Here is a 15,865-nt window from a genome sequence, read left to right on the forward strand (position 1 = left end):
AAGGCGTATGAACAACTCTCCGCTGCCCATTCTACTGAGAGTCCTGGAGTGGGTGGAAACAAGAATTTGCTGGGGATTGGAATGGAATGGCACTGGCCAAGAGAGATATTGCTAAATGGTGAAGGCTGACCTCTTCTCCTCCATTAGCTCCCTGGAAGCAGGCAATGGATTTGTGCACAACACAAGAGAAGGCTGTATGCACAGCTAGGGAGTACTGCAAAAAGCACTAAAAGGTATGGGGAAAGTGGATGGAGTAGCGAGGACTCGTTTAAAATGTACACTTGATTGGGATGTGATGGTGTACAACCGGTGGTATCATTTTCTGGGCCTCTGGAAATGTTGTAGGTTGTTAAATGCTCCAAAATCAATAAAATTCAGTTTATTTAAAATATATATAATGAGCAACCTTGTCTAGTGCCCCTAAAGAAGGTTAAACAAATTGGAAAAGTATCCATTGATAAAAAGCCTTGCAGAGTGGTATAAGTATAGTGTTGATATCATTCTAAAAAATGAGTCTCCAAAATTGAAGGTAGATAGGGTACGGAGTAAAAATTGCCAATAAACCTTGTCAAAATCTTTATCAGCATCAACTGCTAGGAGCTCTGTCATAGGGCCCTTAGCTAAAGTATTTTTTGTTCAAACCATAGTATCTGGCTCTTTGGACATTAGCCTTGAAGTCAATGATGCTGGGCATGAGGATCTCTGGTAAAAATGCGTGAGTTGTTTAGCCGTCAGTGGTTTACGATGATTTTCACAGATCAGAAGTAGCTCTCCCTACAGAAAATTTTGGAGACTCCTAAATGTTTAGGAGTATTAAAGTGGTAATCTCCAGTATATATATCCTGGTATTTGGTGTATTTGCCTGCATGTGTAATTTGACAGTAGTACAATCCTAATTAAAGTTCTTAACCACCAAGACTTTGAATGATTGTCTTTGATGTCCAGCAGAGCTGGTATTTCAGGAGATGGTTCCACCCTTGTGTGGTGTAAATCCGCCCATCGTTGCTTGTGAAGAGAGTTGATCAGACCTAAAACCCAGATGCAATAGTTGCTTTTTCATCTTTTTTTAAAAGCTTGCAATCTGGACATATTTTCACATCCCGTGTTCTTTCAGTGAAAAAAAAGTGAATTATCTTGCGTACCTTTTTAGGTATTCCTGATTCATCGAACACCCGCTCACATTTGTTATGCATACAATAGTGAAATGTTGTTTTCACAGATTGGGCATTATTTGCAGTATTCTGCTTTAAACTGTTAATCATTCTACGTCCGCAGTGCCTAATACTCAGGATTCATGTGGTTGAAGCATTCACCTTTTATCAGTCACATAGGTGCTCATAGCCTTGTAGTTGGAACAAGCATATAACTGTACTGAACGGAGATGAAATATGTACCACACTGTGATCATCTGCTTGTGGTGACAACATGATTCAGTCCTTAGCCCGAGTAACAGACCCAATCCTGCTTCAACCGCCCTGTCTAAGGCCTCGCTGTAGGGGGTAGGTAATATATGGTTCTAACTCTGTTCTTAGCCACTTGCTCTTCGAGGGGTGGAGGTTTAGCTTTAACCTTAAATTACCTTGATATTGCCTTCTTGCAACCCCCACCAGCCTACATGCACCTCGGAGGTTATCACCCTCACTGTGCAGTGCGTGGTTTGTCTGGTGCAGTTAGGACTCCGAGGATTGACCTGTGCCCAGCCATCTGACCAGCACACCCCTGTTCCCTTTGTGCTGCTGGTCCAGATACAAATAGCACCTTTGCAGAAGCCACCTAGAAGCAACTCACTCCATTCCAGGTGCCACCATTGAAATAAGAGTGTGCACGAAACGGTGAACTGTAGTCTAGTTTATGCTAAAGTATTTTAATCAGTCCATTCTCATTGATATATAGATGGTTATAAATGAAAAACAACATAGTTTCTGCATACTAATCTTCTCCAGTTTGGTAGTAGACTTACCCTTCAGTGATTTCTATCAGAGCTTACTTTGTAAAAAGAAAAATATATATATGTGCCAGGGCATTCCCAGGAGCCCACTGCTGTGTGCACCGTCCATTGCCATCCACACCGCTGTCTGGATTGCGAGTGGGTGGAGGCTGCTACCCTTGGTTTCTTCCGCCAGTCGCGCCCTTCACAACCGGGTTGCACCAAGGCTATTAAGCGGCGTTTGTTAGGGGCTTCTGTTTTTTCCAGAGCCCTTCTGAGTTCCAGCGGTTAATTTAAGGCGGTAAAACCTTCACCAACCGGTTTCGGTAACCCACAATACCCTTGTCTTTCATTCAGGATAATTATCCTCGAAGTGCCACAGCCCCGCTGGTACTGTTGAGGCATGAACAGAGGTTCTACAGAGTGAGTCTACCACCCTGTCATACCAATGAGAGCTGAGATGTATGTACTTTTAATTTTCTTTATTGTTTTTAACCTCTTCACATGGTATAATATTTTTCTTAACAAATGTTATATTTCACCAATTGTGCTCCCTGTCACAACACATCGAACAATGTTATTTTGAGTCACCAGTGCAAGCACAATGGGTCAAGTTCTAGTTGTACAGAGAGGTATGGCATAATTAAGGATGCACAACAATCATGTAGTATTGATCGTGGTGCCTTTTTCCCTCCTTTTTCTTAATTACCCTCATCTTTGTTTAGGTATTTATCCTATAACATAACTGGTAGGTAGATAATTATCACTACCACGAAGTGTAGATAGTTTACACATTGGACCTGATGAATTGCCATCTGACCTCTCAGACATTATGGCAAGAAACATGTTGACCATTATAGAGTAGAGCACTACAATCTTGAACTAATAAATTTAAGATCGAAGTTGCCACTCAAGTTCTATTTTAATCGGGTAGGAGCCATTCTATTAAAGTACATTTTTGGACTACCGAACCGGTTTTATATCGTACCTTCACTATACAACATCTACACTTACCAAGGCCCCTCACCCACACCTCACCAAACGGCAAGGAACAAATGATCTCCGCCAAAGAGCCCCATCATTGGGTGCCTGTCGGGTATTGCACCGCCGACCCGACGAGGAGCAGTCCCGATGATGAAGCATGACACCTAGCTGGCTGGGTGTGTGAGGGCCTTAGTTCCAAAAGGAGGAATTCCCCCGTCTTCTGATTTCACTTTCTTTGGAGGACACTTTTCCCCCTAAGGGAATTGTTACCCCCTTATCTCTCTGTACACGCCCTTTGGGTGACCTACCTAGGAACTGCATACCCCTTTGTTTTATTATTGCTTTGGACAAGTATGCTGGACCTGAATAAAAGCCCTTCCTGATCCCCCTTGTTGATGGACCCTGTTGGGGAAACAAAATGCCTGGTCTGCTTTCTGTTCTATTGCTGGACCCCCCTTTCTCTGGTATGACATATATGATAGCCTTTAATCACCTGGTGAATAATAAGAAAGACATAATGGGTCTTCCCCAGAGTCCATTGATAATATTTCTGAAGTGCCAGCAATTTGAGTATGGGCTTTATTTTTATCTTGCAGTCGCAGTACAAGAGCCAGAGAGAGCGAATCCATAATGAGTTTGAGAAGCTCCAGAAGATTTTGGAGAAGGAAAAATCTTGTTACCTCAGCAGCCTAGAGAAGGAAGAGAAGAAGAGCCTGCAGAACATCAAGGAGAAAGTGACCAAATATGAAGAACAGCAATCTGTCCTCAGGAGCCTGATCGCAGAGATCGACTCAAAGTGTCAGCAGAAAGATGTGGAGTTATTAAAGGTAAGAAAATGTTATCCATACTAATATAATAAAGAGAGAGCCTAAACCTTTGAGGCGGGTAATCTCCGGAACCACAGCACCAATCACAACACCCAATACAGCGTTGGAAAGGGCAGTTGCAGCAGAAGGACATAGGCTATGCAGACGCCCACCATATACATTTAAAAGGTAAAAGAACAGTGCCAGCAAAGTAGTCCCTTGGGTGCGTGTCTGCGGTGTGCTGTGGGCGTGTGCTGGGGGGCGTGACAAACGATGGGGGCCTGTGGTACCTTCGGCCCTTCATGCCAAGTCTCATATTGTGTGCTAATCCCACCCTGCTCCCTTTAAATACCCCTGCACCCCATAATCATAACCCACCCTTACTCCTTAAAAAACCCCAACACCCTTCAATCAATCAATGACATTTATAGAGCGCACTACTTACCCGTTGGGTCTCAAGGCGCTTGGGGGGGGGGGGGGGGGGTGCCGTTACTGCTCGAACAGCCAGGTCTTGAGCTTCTTCCTGAAGGAGAGGTGGTCTTGGGTCAGGCGCAGGTCGGCTGGGAGGGAGTTCCAGGTCTTGGCGGCCAGGTAGGAGAAGGACCTTCCTCCTGTTGTCGCTCTGCGGATGCGTGGGACGGTGGTGAGAGCGCGGCTGGCTGAGCGGAGGTGACGTTTGGGAGCGTGGAAGTTGATTCGGGTGTTGAGGTAGCTCGGGCCTTGATCGTGTAGGGCTTTGTGTGCGTGGGTGAGGAGAGGGAAGGTGATTCTTTTGTTGACGGGGAGCCAATGCTAAACACTAACCCATCTTAACCCTATAAATATACCCTGTACCCCAAAACCCAAACCTATCCCTAAACCCTAAAAATACCCCTGTACCTCAAAACCCAAACCTACCCCTGAACCCTATAAATACCCCTGTACCTCAAAACCCAAACCTAGCCCTGAACCCTAAAAATACCCCTGTACCCCAAAACCCAAACCTAGCCCTGAACCCTAAGAATACCACTTTACCCCAAAACCCAAACCTACCACTGAACCCTAAAATACCCCTGTACCCCAAAACCCAAACCTAGCCCTGAACCCTTAAAATACCCCAGTACCCCAAAACCCAAACCTACCCCTGAACCCTAAAAATACCCCTGTACCCCAAAACCCAAACCTAGCCCTGAACCCTAAAAATAACCCTGTACCCCAAAACCCAAACCTACCCCTGAACCCTAAAATACCCCTGTACCCCAAAACCCAAACCTAGCCCTGAATCCTAAAAATACCCCTGTACCCTAAAACCCAAACCTAGCCCTGAACGCATAAAATACCCCTGTACCCCAAACCCGATACCTATCCCTAAACCCTAAAACTACCCCTGTACCCTATAACCCAAAACTATATCTTAACCCTTAAAATACCCAAACACCCCAAAACATATACCTCAGTACCCCAAAACATATACCCCTATACCCATACTTACCTTATCCAAACATAAAAAAACATGCTTTTACCATTCATGCATTTACAACGAATTTCGTTGTAAATGTATGCGTGATAAAAGCATATAAAATGTAATGCCATGAGTATAGTGGCATTGCGGAGTTGTGGTACTTTCGTAATGAAAGTATGCGGAGTGATGGTATGCGGAAACAAAGTTGCGGAATAATGGGTGTTTACCCTCCCCCGGTAAGTTCATTGGTGGCACGGCGGCCCACATCTCTAGCAACATACTCATATTTTTTCACCACCCATTTGAAAAATGCACAGGTCTCTCTCATTGATGGCCAGCACCGACATACACTTTTAGATACACCTCCCGCCACAAGTTCTAGAATTGCGAACTTTAGAGCTGGGGAGCTACGTTCGAATCTCGGCATCAGCTCAACATCCTGTGATTTCAGGCAAATCGCTTTGTCTCCCCGTGCCTACCACAAATGAATGTGTTCTTCTGTAATGTAAATTGTGCTCATGCCATGTTGTCGAGTTCGCGCTATATAATATTGCAAGGAAAAATAAAGTAGGGAAACTCGAGTTCACACACTACTGAACGCGCGCTCTTAAGTGCATTAGCAGTGCACTGTGAATCAGAGCGTTTCACAGGCCTGTCACAGATAAGAAATGCTATCAAAACGAAATCCTACAAAACAATATACTACTGGCCTGCAGCAATTCATACCCAGACAACGTCGGGCCGGGCTGCTAGTAATTCTATAAAACAATAAGAGCACCAAACCTTTCTTATTGTCAGAAAGTATCAACCTTGTAAACTGGGTCTAAATGGAACCATGTATGATTCCACACCACTCTGAATCCACTACCAAATATATTTTAAATATGTTGGTTAGAAGTCGACTCAGGGGTGTGTGGCTATGAGGAGGACCCATGTAGAAGAGTCCTCGCCGAACTCAGAGTGCTGGAAGGCTATCTGAGGCCCGTACTGGACCAGATGGGAACTGGAAATCCTTGAATTTAGAGCTGAGGCAGTGGAAGCGATTTTGCATCAGCAGGTGCCACTGGAAACCACTTTTGAGTATCGAAAGGCAGCTATAAAGATCCACAAAGTGGCCTACCCTGATTCCAAGATACGCTGGACAAGATGACTGCCGGTAGAATGAAGACGGCTTCCAATGCAGGCAGGAACTTTTAGCCATGCACAACCCACTATGCAGGACCCGAGGTATGCCAGATTTGGGCCCCTGGGACCGCAGCCAGAAGAGCGGTTATTATCCACAAAGCTGTTGGAGAAGAGATTACAATCCCACAACCATGGGTGGGTCTAGAGTAGACCTCAAAATAAAGAAGAGAAGCCCCGAGATTTGGCTGGAGGAGGCGGAAGGTTCAATTGTGTGCAATGGGATGCCCCCCTGTAGTGATTCTGATCTGGACTGGGTTTGTTAAATAATGCGACCATGGACGATCCCATGTGAGGAATTAGGCTGTTGTTTGATAGGGGTGTGAACTCTGGTCAAGCAACAGCCACAATCCCTTGCACGGTGAACAGTCACTAAATTAACCTGTTATCCCTTGGTCAGCTCAGCACAAAAAACAGTCTGGTTTAACGTAGAAGCAATGTGTAAAGTATTTATGCTGCACACAAACAGTAATACACAACACAAGAAAAATCCCAAATCAATTCAGAAAAATAGAGTACATTTTAATAAATGATTCGACACCGTAGAACCGTAGTTATGAATTTTAAAAGTTTTAATGAAAACTAGCGCCTAAAAGATCATAGCACCATCCGCGGACATATAGGGTCATATGTATCAAAAAAAGGTTTTGCGATTCTCAAATTACGATTTTTAGAGAATCGCAATTAGAGAATCGCAAAATGCAATGTGTGTAGGATTTGCTAAAAATGTTGCGAATCCTATATATTCCTTATTTGCGAATCGCAAATTGAGATTCGCAATTAAGGAATACCTTCCCATTCATTTGGATGGACTAGGAGACCCAGATGAATGAATGGGAAGAAATTCTCATTTTGCGATTACCAATTATAGAATTGCAAATTGAGAATGTAATTTCAAGGTTGCAAGGGTGCCAAAAGGATACCCTGTTGCACCCCTGAAATATGCATGTGTGCACATTTTGCGCACATACATGCCATAAAGGCATGTATGTGCGACATATTGCACTTTTAAAAAGTCCAAAAAGTGCTTTTTTAAAGAAAATCGCAAATTACCCCCAACTTGAAGTTGGTGGTAATTTGCAATTCCTCAAGGCTGAATAGCACATTTCTGGTGCTTCCAGAATTGCATTTAAGGAATCGCAGTCTGCAATTCCTTAATTGCATTCGCAAAATAGAGAATCGCAAATTTAGCAATTCTCTATTTTGCGAGGGCCTGTCGAAATGATACAATTTGCAAATGGGCCGATTCTGAGAATCTGCCCGTTTACAAACGGGAAAAAGGCGTGATATATATATGGCCCATAGTCTTGCAAGTCCAGCTCAAAGCCGAAATTTAAGGCCGACCACAATGGAATGCGGTTTGCATTAAAAAGTGGATTGGGCACGTTCAGCGCTTACCTTCGGACTTAGAAAAGTTTCTGAAGAAAAATATCTGAGAAGATAAAGTCAAGTGAGTCAAGGTGGCAGGGGGTGTCCGAAAACGGAGTTTTGTCGTTAGATGACCTTGGGTCAAAGCTGCGGTGAAGATACCTGTGTTCGGACTCAGTCACCGAAATGCAAGTCAAAAAACTCCAGTGGGACGAAGCAGAGGGATGTAGCCGAAGACAGTTCTACGAGGTCAGATACCCTTTTGGCGAAGGACTTCTGAAACTGATTTGCTGCTGCAGAGAACCTAGCAGGAGAAGTCACAAAGTCAATCCAATCGGCGATGCACCTCGGGTGGAAAGGCGAGCAGGTTAGCCCCAGTCTCCTCTTGCTCCTCAGAGCACTTTTTGGCTAAATGTTGTCTAAGGCCTCAGTTTTGGAAATTAGCCATCTGGGCACCTTCAGCACCACAACCAATGATCCAGCCTAGTGGGACACCTCTTGGGGGTTCAGAGCTCACTCAGGCTGAGTCCCGGTGAGGGTTCAAGATGGTTGTAGCCTGTTTATGTCCCTGTGGCTCTGAACAGGAGGCCAGCATGCTAGCCCTTGGAGTCACTTCTGGTAGTCGGTGGTTCAGGTGTAGATGCAGGGCTCAATAGCAGCACTAGCCTCTGATGTATCAATTCAGGGTCCAGGCAGCAAAGCAGTCCTTCCAAGTACAGCAGCAATCTGGCAGAGTGCACAGCAAGTCACAGCAGCAGGCAGTACTCTGATATCTCTTCTGCTGGTCCAGTAGTGAACTGCAGAGTGGGTCAGAAGGTCATATTTCTATTACTCTGGCGCCCTTCTTCTGGAAGGTGGGGGAAGTTTTTGGAAAGGTTCTTTGAAGTGCTTAGAATTTCCTGATTCCCATGCCCTGGCTGGCAGTCATTGAGGACTTTGTGTGAAGGCGGAGCACAGGCTATTCAGGTGTAAGTGGGGCTGTGCAGAGCTCCACCACCCCCATACTGCCAGCAGATTGCTCGTCAGGCACACCAAATCTCTCTATTGTATGCCTGTCTGGGAAGAATTCACAAAGTCTGTCAGCTACACTTAGTCATGTGACCCAAGACAGGCTGCAGGCACAAATTGCAGAGGTTGGATAAATGCCAACTTTCTAAAAAATATGTCAAATTCAAAATTGTAAGGAAAAGTCAAACTTTACCATTAAGAAGGATTTAGCATTACAATTCCATAGAAACAAAGCATAACATATCTACCTCTCAGTTAGGAATTACAGCTTTTTCAATGTAATAAGGAATCCCTAATGTTGTGCTACGGGAGGGTTAGTCCTCAAATTAGTGAAAAACACATTTGGGAGTTTTTCACTACCAGGACATGTAAAACCTAAACGTACATGTCCAACATTTTCAATACACAGAAGCCTGCTCGCTGAGCTGCCTAGGACCTACATTAGGGGCAGCCTAAATGTGACAAAAGGGGAGTTTAAGTCTTGGCAAGGGGATTTAAATGCAAAAACGACATGGCAGTATGACACTGCATTAAGTCTGCCTTGGCAGGCCTGGGACATGTTTTAAGGTTCTACTAAAGTCGGTGGCACAATTAGTGCCACAGACCCTCTGGAGGCATTTCATTTAGAGGCCCTGGGTATATGGTATACTGCTCTACAAGGGAATAATACATAAAAAATGGCCATTTACATAAATGGCACTCAAACCATGTTTACAAAAATGAGCACAAGCACTTCAGCACTGGTTAGTGGTGGTAAAGTGCGCAGAGTCCTAAAGCGAACAAAAACAAATGTCAGCAAAAAGTGGAGGGTAAAAGGCAAAACGTTTGAGGCTGACCCTGCAGAGAGGGCCAGCTCTTACACCTTGGCTCTGGGTTAGATGACTTGGTGGGAAGAGCCTGTGGAGAGTGCAGGAGAGTGGGGAACGGCTTACATCAGCTATGATTGATCAGCCCGCTATTTGGTGGTGGCATCGTAGTGCACCTGAGATTACACGAGCCCAGACGCTTATTAGCCCGATAGTTATGTACACTGCCTAAAGGCAAAAGCCAGCACAAGAGTTCAGAGGGGCCAATCTAATTGGCGACTTCTAAACGCTCAGACGCTGCAGCAAAAGATGACTTTCGAGGCATGTGGGCTACTGAATTCATATCTGTGCATAGATCGCCGCCTAGTGTTAGGTCCGGATGATTGCACATTGTTGTCCTGGAAGAGTCTTCGAAGTATCACGAGATAGGTGGCTCCTCCCCTGGACTACAGTGCGCATGGGCATCGACTCCATCCCCAGATTGTTTTTTTCCGCCATTGGGTTCGGATGTCTTTGGTTCCCTCTTGTCAGAATCGATAGAAAAACTTTCCTTGAGACCAAAAGGTCTTTAGTCTTACGTCGGTATTGTCTTGAGTTCGGCTTAACAACTCTACTTCGGCTCCGAGCCGAGCTCTGTACTTCCGCGTGCTTTTGGCGCGGAAGGCCTCGTCGACGCTGCAGACTCATCGACCATCCATCATGGACCGAAGTCCATTCAAAAGATGTCCGGTCTGTAACTCGAAGTACCCGCACATCGACGTCCACCCGGTGTGCAACAAGTGTCTGTCGCCGGACCACGATGAGGCCAAGTGTATGGCCTGTTCGCGATTCAGGTCCAAGAAGACACTCAAGCTCCATCGAGCTGCGCGCCTGGAGGCCCAGCAATCTGCACCGGCGCCCACGGACATTTTCGATGCTGGGGAGGTCGAGGATGAAGATATCCAGGACGTCTCATAATCAAACCCCGCGTCAGACGTCGAAGAAGACTACTACGCTGCGGCCGAAGTTTTCGAAAGCGAAGAAGTCGTCAAGGAGGTAGGAGACGACGACGGGGCCCTCGGGGCCATGGAGGATAGCTCAGACGAGGAGCTCCCTCAGACTGACTCTGGGGCTGTGCCAATCTATAAGGCCCAGGTCGAGGGATCGCCTTCGGGCCTTACCCAAGACCTCGATATGAGTTCCTCGGCCCCGCCTTCGGGCCCGGCCACGGACATTGTTACCGAGTCACTCCCGGTGAAAACGAAACCGAAAGTGAAATCTACGGTCTCGACGCCAGATACTGCGCAGGTGCAGATATCGAAACCGAAAGTGCGCATCGCATTGGTCGGATCGAAGTCTTCTGAGGCCTCGGCGCCGAAGAAACCTAAGATGGCCGTCGAGCCGAAAGGCCAAGTCAAGGTTGCCGAGCCTAAGGCTACCGCGTCAAAGACTAAGGTGAAGGTGTTCGACACGGGCGCATCGGCGCCGAAGACGATAGACGCCGGCAAGGGTCGGGTCGAGCACAAGAAGGCTGTCGACGACCCCAAGAAGTCTCTCGGCAAACCGGAAAAGCGGGCCGATGACCCGAAGGTCCTCTCTGCCCCGCTTCCACACGACAAGGCCAAGGGTGCTGCGCCACGTGAGTCGACTCCGAAGGTGACCTCGAAGGACTCCGTTGAACCGGCACGTCCATCTGCCGCGTTCACGAAAAAGGTCACAGAGTCCCTGCAGCGCATTAGGGACGGCGCCGCGGCAGTCGAGCCGAAGGACACTCCGCCTGCCAAGCCTCTGGAGAAGCCAGCTAAGGCGTCCACGCCGATCCTCTTTACCTTGCCGCCTAAGACGGCGCCGAAGGCTTTCGCTGCTAGGCCAGGGGCCGGCGTGCCCGAAAAGGTCTCTTCGGCGCCGAAAGCGTCGTTGGTGGTCCACGGCCCGCGGCCTCGACAACCCTCGGAGGAAGAGCGTCAAGAGCATTACATCGACGCCGAAACGGGCAAGCTTTCCCTTCTGAAGAGGAAAATCACCCCGGAACCCCACTTGGAGTCTTACAAAATCCCCCTCAAGAAGAAAATGGACTCTGCTGGTACTCCAGCCTTGGTGGAGCCCCTTTCACCACAAGCTCATGAGGTCTCGCCCACTTACTCCGATGTGGACGCTGGTGAGAGCGATGAGGAGGATGAATATAGCTATCCGGTCTACACAGACTAAGAGGATACAACTGAGCCCTGGTCAGCTGGTGGTGACCCTGGGGATCCTCATTCGGGACAAGACCCTCAACTCTTCTCAGCTAAGACTTCACCTACTGAAGACTCTGCTGCTTTCAATGCCCTCATTGAACGGGCCGCTGCCAATCACAATGTCCAGCTCCATGCTGACCCTGTGGATGTGGATTTCCTCTTTGACACCTTTTCTGTGTCTGAAAAGACTGTGAAAACTCTGCCAATGCTGAAAGGTGTTTTGAAGCATGCTGCTGAGGTCTTCAAAGAACCTACCAGTGCGAGAGTCATCAACCCATGGATTGACAAAAAATACAAAGCGGCGCCTACTGATCCAACTTACATTAAAGGACAGTTGCCTCTGGACTCCCTGGTCGTCTCGAATGCCCGGAAGAGGGCCAATTCTCAGACTACGGGTGATGCTCCTCCCCCAGACAAAGAATCCAAGGTCTTTGAGGCTTCTGGGAAGAGGGTAGCAGCACAGGCTGCCAACATACGGCGCATCTCAAACACACAAGCGCTTCTGGCGCGTTATGACAGGGCGCACTACGATACACTAGAGACCCTTTTGCAACACCTGCCTGATCAATACAAAGAAGGGGCTGTGATGCTAATCCAGGAGGGGAAGCTGATCTCCAACGCTTCCATTAAGTGCGCTCTGGACGCAGCTGACACCGCTGCGCGAGCCATTAACACCAGTGTTATGCTTCGGAGACATGGCTGGCTCAGAATCTCTGGTTTCAAGCCAGACATCCAAACCACCATCTTGAACCAAACGGTCAACCCAGATCACCTGTTTGGCCCGGAGGTTGACACCACCCTAGAGAAAATGAAGAAAGACACTGACACTGCAAAATCCATGGGTGCCTTGCAGTCCCAGCAGTTTCGGGGTGGGTCCTTTCGTCGCTCCAATACCAGAGGCGCCTCAAGGGGTCAGCTTTCCCAGTCCGCGCAATTCTACAAGGGCAACACCCAGACTACTTATGCCAACAAGAGTTGAGGTGGATATCGCGGCAACAGCGCCAAAGGCAGAGGACGTGGCAACAACAGCTCCAGGTCCTCGACCGCCAGCAAACAGTGACGCCTTGTCACTGCCCCCCGACCACACAACACCGGTCGGGGGGAGACTCCAGCAGTTCCTGCCAGTGTGGAAGTCCATCACCACGGACAGGTGGGTCAGAAAGCTTATCCAATTTGGTTACTGTCTGGAGTTAACATCCACTCCACCCAACATACCCCCAAGGCACCGTCCTATGTCAAACGAGCACTTGCACTTATTGCAGCAGGAGGTCAACGTCATGCTGCAAAAAGGGGCAATAGAGCTCGTGCCCATGCAGGAAAGAGGCACAGGAGTTTACTCCCTGTACTTCCTGATTCCAAAGAAGGACGGGTCCCTCAGGCCCATCCTGTATCTCAGGCCCCTCAACTTCTACATCCTGTCGGAGCACTTCCATATGCTAACACTGCAGCAAGTGCTCCCGCTGCTCCAGCAGGGGGACTTTCTCGCAACTTTAGACCTGAAGGATGCGTACTTTCACATTCCACTACATCCTTCACACAGGAAATACCTCAGGTTCACCATCCAAAACCAGCACTACCAATTCAGGGTTTTGCCTTTCGGTGTCACCACGGCACCCAGGGTGTTCACAAAGTGCCTGGCGACGGTGGCGGCACATCTCAGGAGACAAAACATCCACGTCTACCCCTATCTGGACGCCTGGCTCATCCAAGCGAAGTCAGCCCAGCAGTGTGCCGCCCACGTGTCCCCCACCATTCACCTCCTGCACGATCTGGGATTCTCACTGAATTACCCAAAATCCCACCTCCAGCCCGCCCACATACGGCAGTATCTGGGTGCGACCATAGACACTCTGGCGGCCACAGCACAGCCGAATTCAGTGAGAGTCGGCAGCATTCAATCGCTGATCCAAAAATTCAGGCCTCAACACTCACTTCCAGCAAGAGTGTTCATGCAGTTGATGGGCATGATGGCCTCCTGCATCTCCATTGTCCCGCATACAACTCTCTGCATTGACAACATGACGGCAATGTACTACATTCAAAAGCAGGGAGGAACACACTCTCCGCAGCTGTCTCATCTGGCTCAGAGCATGTGGAAGTGGGCCATTCAGAGGAACATCTTCCTCAAGGCAGAGCACCTCCCGGGCAGGGACAACCAGATGGCGGACCTGCTCAGCAGGCACAGCCATCAAATGCACGAGTGGGAGATACATCCATCGGTTCTCCAACTGTACTTCAGAAGGTGGGGTCATCCAGAGATCGACCTCTTCGCCACAAGGGGGAACGCAAAATGCCAAAGCTTCGCCGCCAGGTTCCCACACCCGCAGTCTCAGGGCAATGCGATATGGATGAACTGGTTAGGCAAATTTGCGTACGCTTTTCCCCCAGCACCTCTGATACCGCTGGTGGCACGCAAGCTCAGGCAGCACTCGATGACTCTCATCCTGGTTGCTCCAACGTGGGCTCGCCAACCATGGTACACCACGTTTCTAGAACTGTCCGTGGTACTGCATCAAAGGCTACATCTCACACCCAGCCTTCTGACGCAGAGCCATGGCGACATTCAGCACCCGGATCCGCAACAGCTCAACCCGGCGATCTGGCTCCTGAGGTCCTAGAGTTTGGCTACCTGCACTTACCTTCCGACTGTATGGACATCATTCGGGAGGCAAGAAAGCCCAACACCAGAGCATGCTATGCGGCAAAATGGAAGCGGTTTGTCATTTATTGTGCAGACCACAACATTAACCCGCTGGATGCCTCTATTCAGAACATCACCTGTTACCTGTTCCATCTGTACAAGTGTAATCTGGCCTATGCTTCCATTCGCATTCATCTGTCTGCAATGGCCGCTTATCTCCAAAATAGGCAGCACCTCTCACTCTTCAGGGTGCCTGCCATTAAGGCTTTTCTGGAAGGGCTCAAACGAGTCATTCCGCCACGGACCCCACCAGCTCCTGAGTGGAACCTCAATGTGGTCCTTACCAGGCTGATGGGTCCTCCCTTTGAACCACTGCATTCCTGCGAGATTCAGTTCTTGACGTGGAAAGTGGCTTTCCTCATAGCAATTACATCGCTACGGAGGGTTAGTGAATTGCAAGCCCTCACTATTCAAGAGCCATTTATTCAAATTCATTCCAACAGGGTAGTGCTTCGCACTAACCCTAAATTTCTACCCAAGGTTGTGTCTCAATTTCATATCAACCAAACAATCGAATTACCTGTTTTCTTTCAAAATCCTGAGTCACTAGCGGAGCGGATGCTCCATACCCTTGACGTTAAACGGGCCCTAATGTATTACATCGATAGGACCAAGGATTTTAGGAAAACTAAGCAACTCTTTGTCGCCTTTGCACCACACCATAAAGGTAACCCTATTTCCAAGGCTGGTATTGCTAGGTGGATCGTTAAATGTATCCAAATCTGCTATCTAAAAGCAAAACGCACTCTTACCATTCCGCCAAGAGCCCACTCCACCAGAAAGTTGGGGGCCTCTATGGCGTTCCTTGGAAACATTCCTTTGGAAGACATATGTAGAGCAGCCACATGGTCTACCACACACACATTTACTAAGCATTACTGTGTTGATGTGCACTCCAAACAGCAGGCAGCTGTAGGGCAGGCTGTTCTCAAAACACTTTTCCAAACTGCTGCAGCTGGCACGGGCGGCCGCCACTAATGGAGGGACTGCTATGTATTCTATGCACAGATATGAATTCAGCAGCCCACATGCCTCGAACCGAATATGCTACTTACCAGTATGCATCTGTTCTTGGCATGTAGGGCTGCTGACATTCATATCGCCCGCCCTGCTCCCCGGCGCCTGTAGCAGCTGCAGTATTCACATATACTCATAGCATGGTCATCATTCACTGAGTTTCACTCCATCTTGGCCACAATGGCTAAAAACAATCTGGGGATGGAGTCGATGCCCATGCGCACTGTAGTCCAGGGGAGGAGCCACCTATCTCGTGATACTTCGAAGACTCTTCCAGGACAACAATGTGCAATCATCCGGACCCAACACTAGGCGGCGATCTATGCACAGATATGAATGTCAGCAGCCCTACATGCCAAGAACAGATGCATACTGGTAAGTAGCATATTCGTTCCGCCATTGATAAGAT

General features: G+C 48.0%; 1 pseudogene across 1 annotated transcript in view; it reads left to right on the plus strand.

Annotated features, from left to right (window-relative positions):
- LOC147717630 (E3 ubiquitin-protein ligase TRIM39-like) overlaps positions 1-15,865 on the plus strand; it is a 245,838-nt pseudogene that overhangs the window by 61,415 nt on the left and 168,558 nt on the right. Inside the window, exon 3 of the transcript XR_015296081.1 lies at positions 3,508-3,738. The product of XR_015296081.1 is annotated as an E3 ubiquitin-protein ligase TRIM39-like (transcript). The remainder of the gene's footprint in view (positions 1-3,507; positions 3,739-15,865) is intronic.

The sequence above is a fragment of the Lissotriton vulgaris genome, chromosome 5 (genome assembly GCF_964263255.1).
Source record: "Lissotriton vulgaris chromosome 5, aLisVul1.2, whole genome shotgun sequence".
NCBI classification, from domain to species: domain Eukaryota; kingdom Metazoa; phylum Chordata; class Amphibia; order Caudata; family Salamandridae; genus Lissotriton; species Lissotriton vulgaris.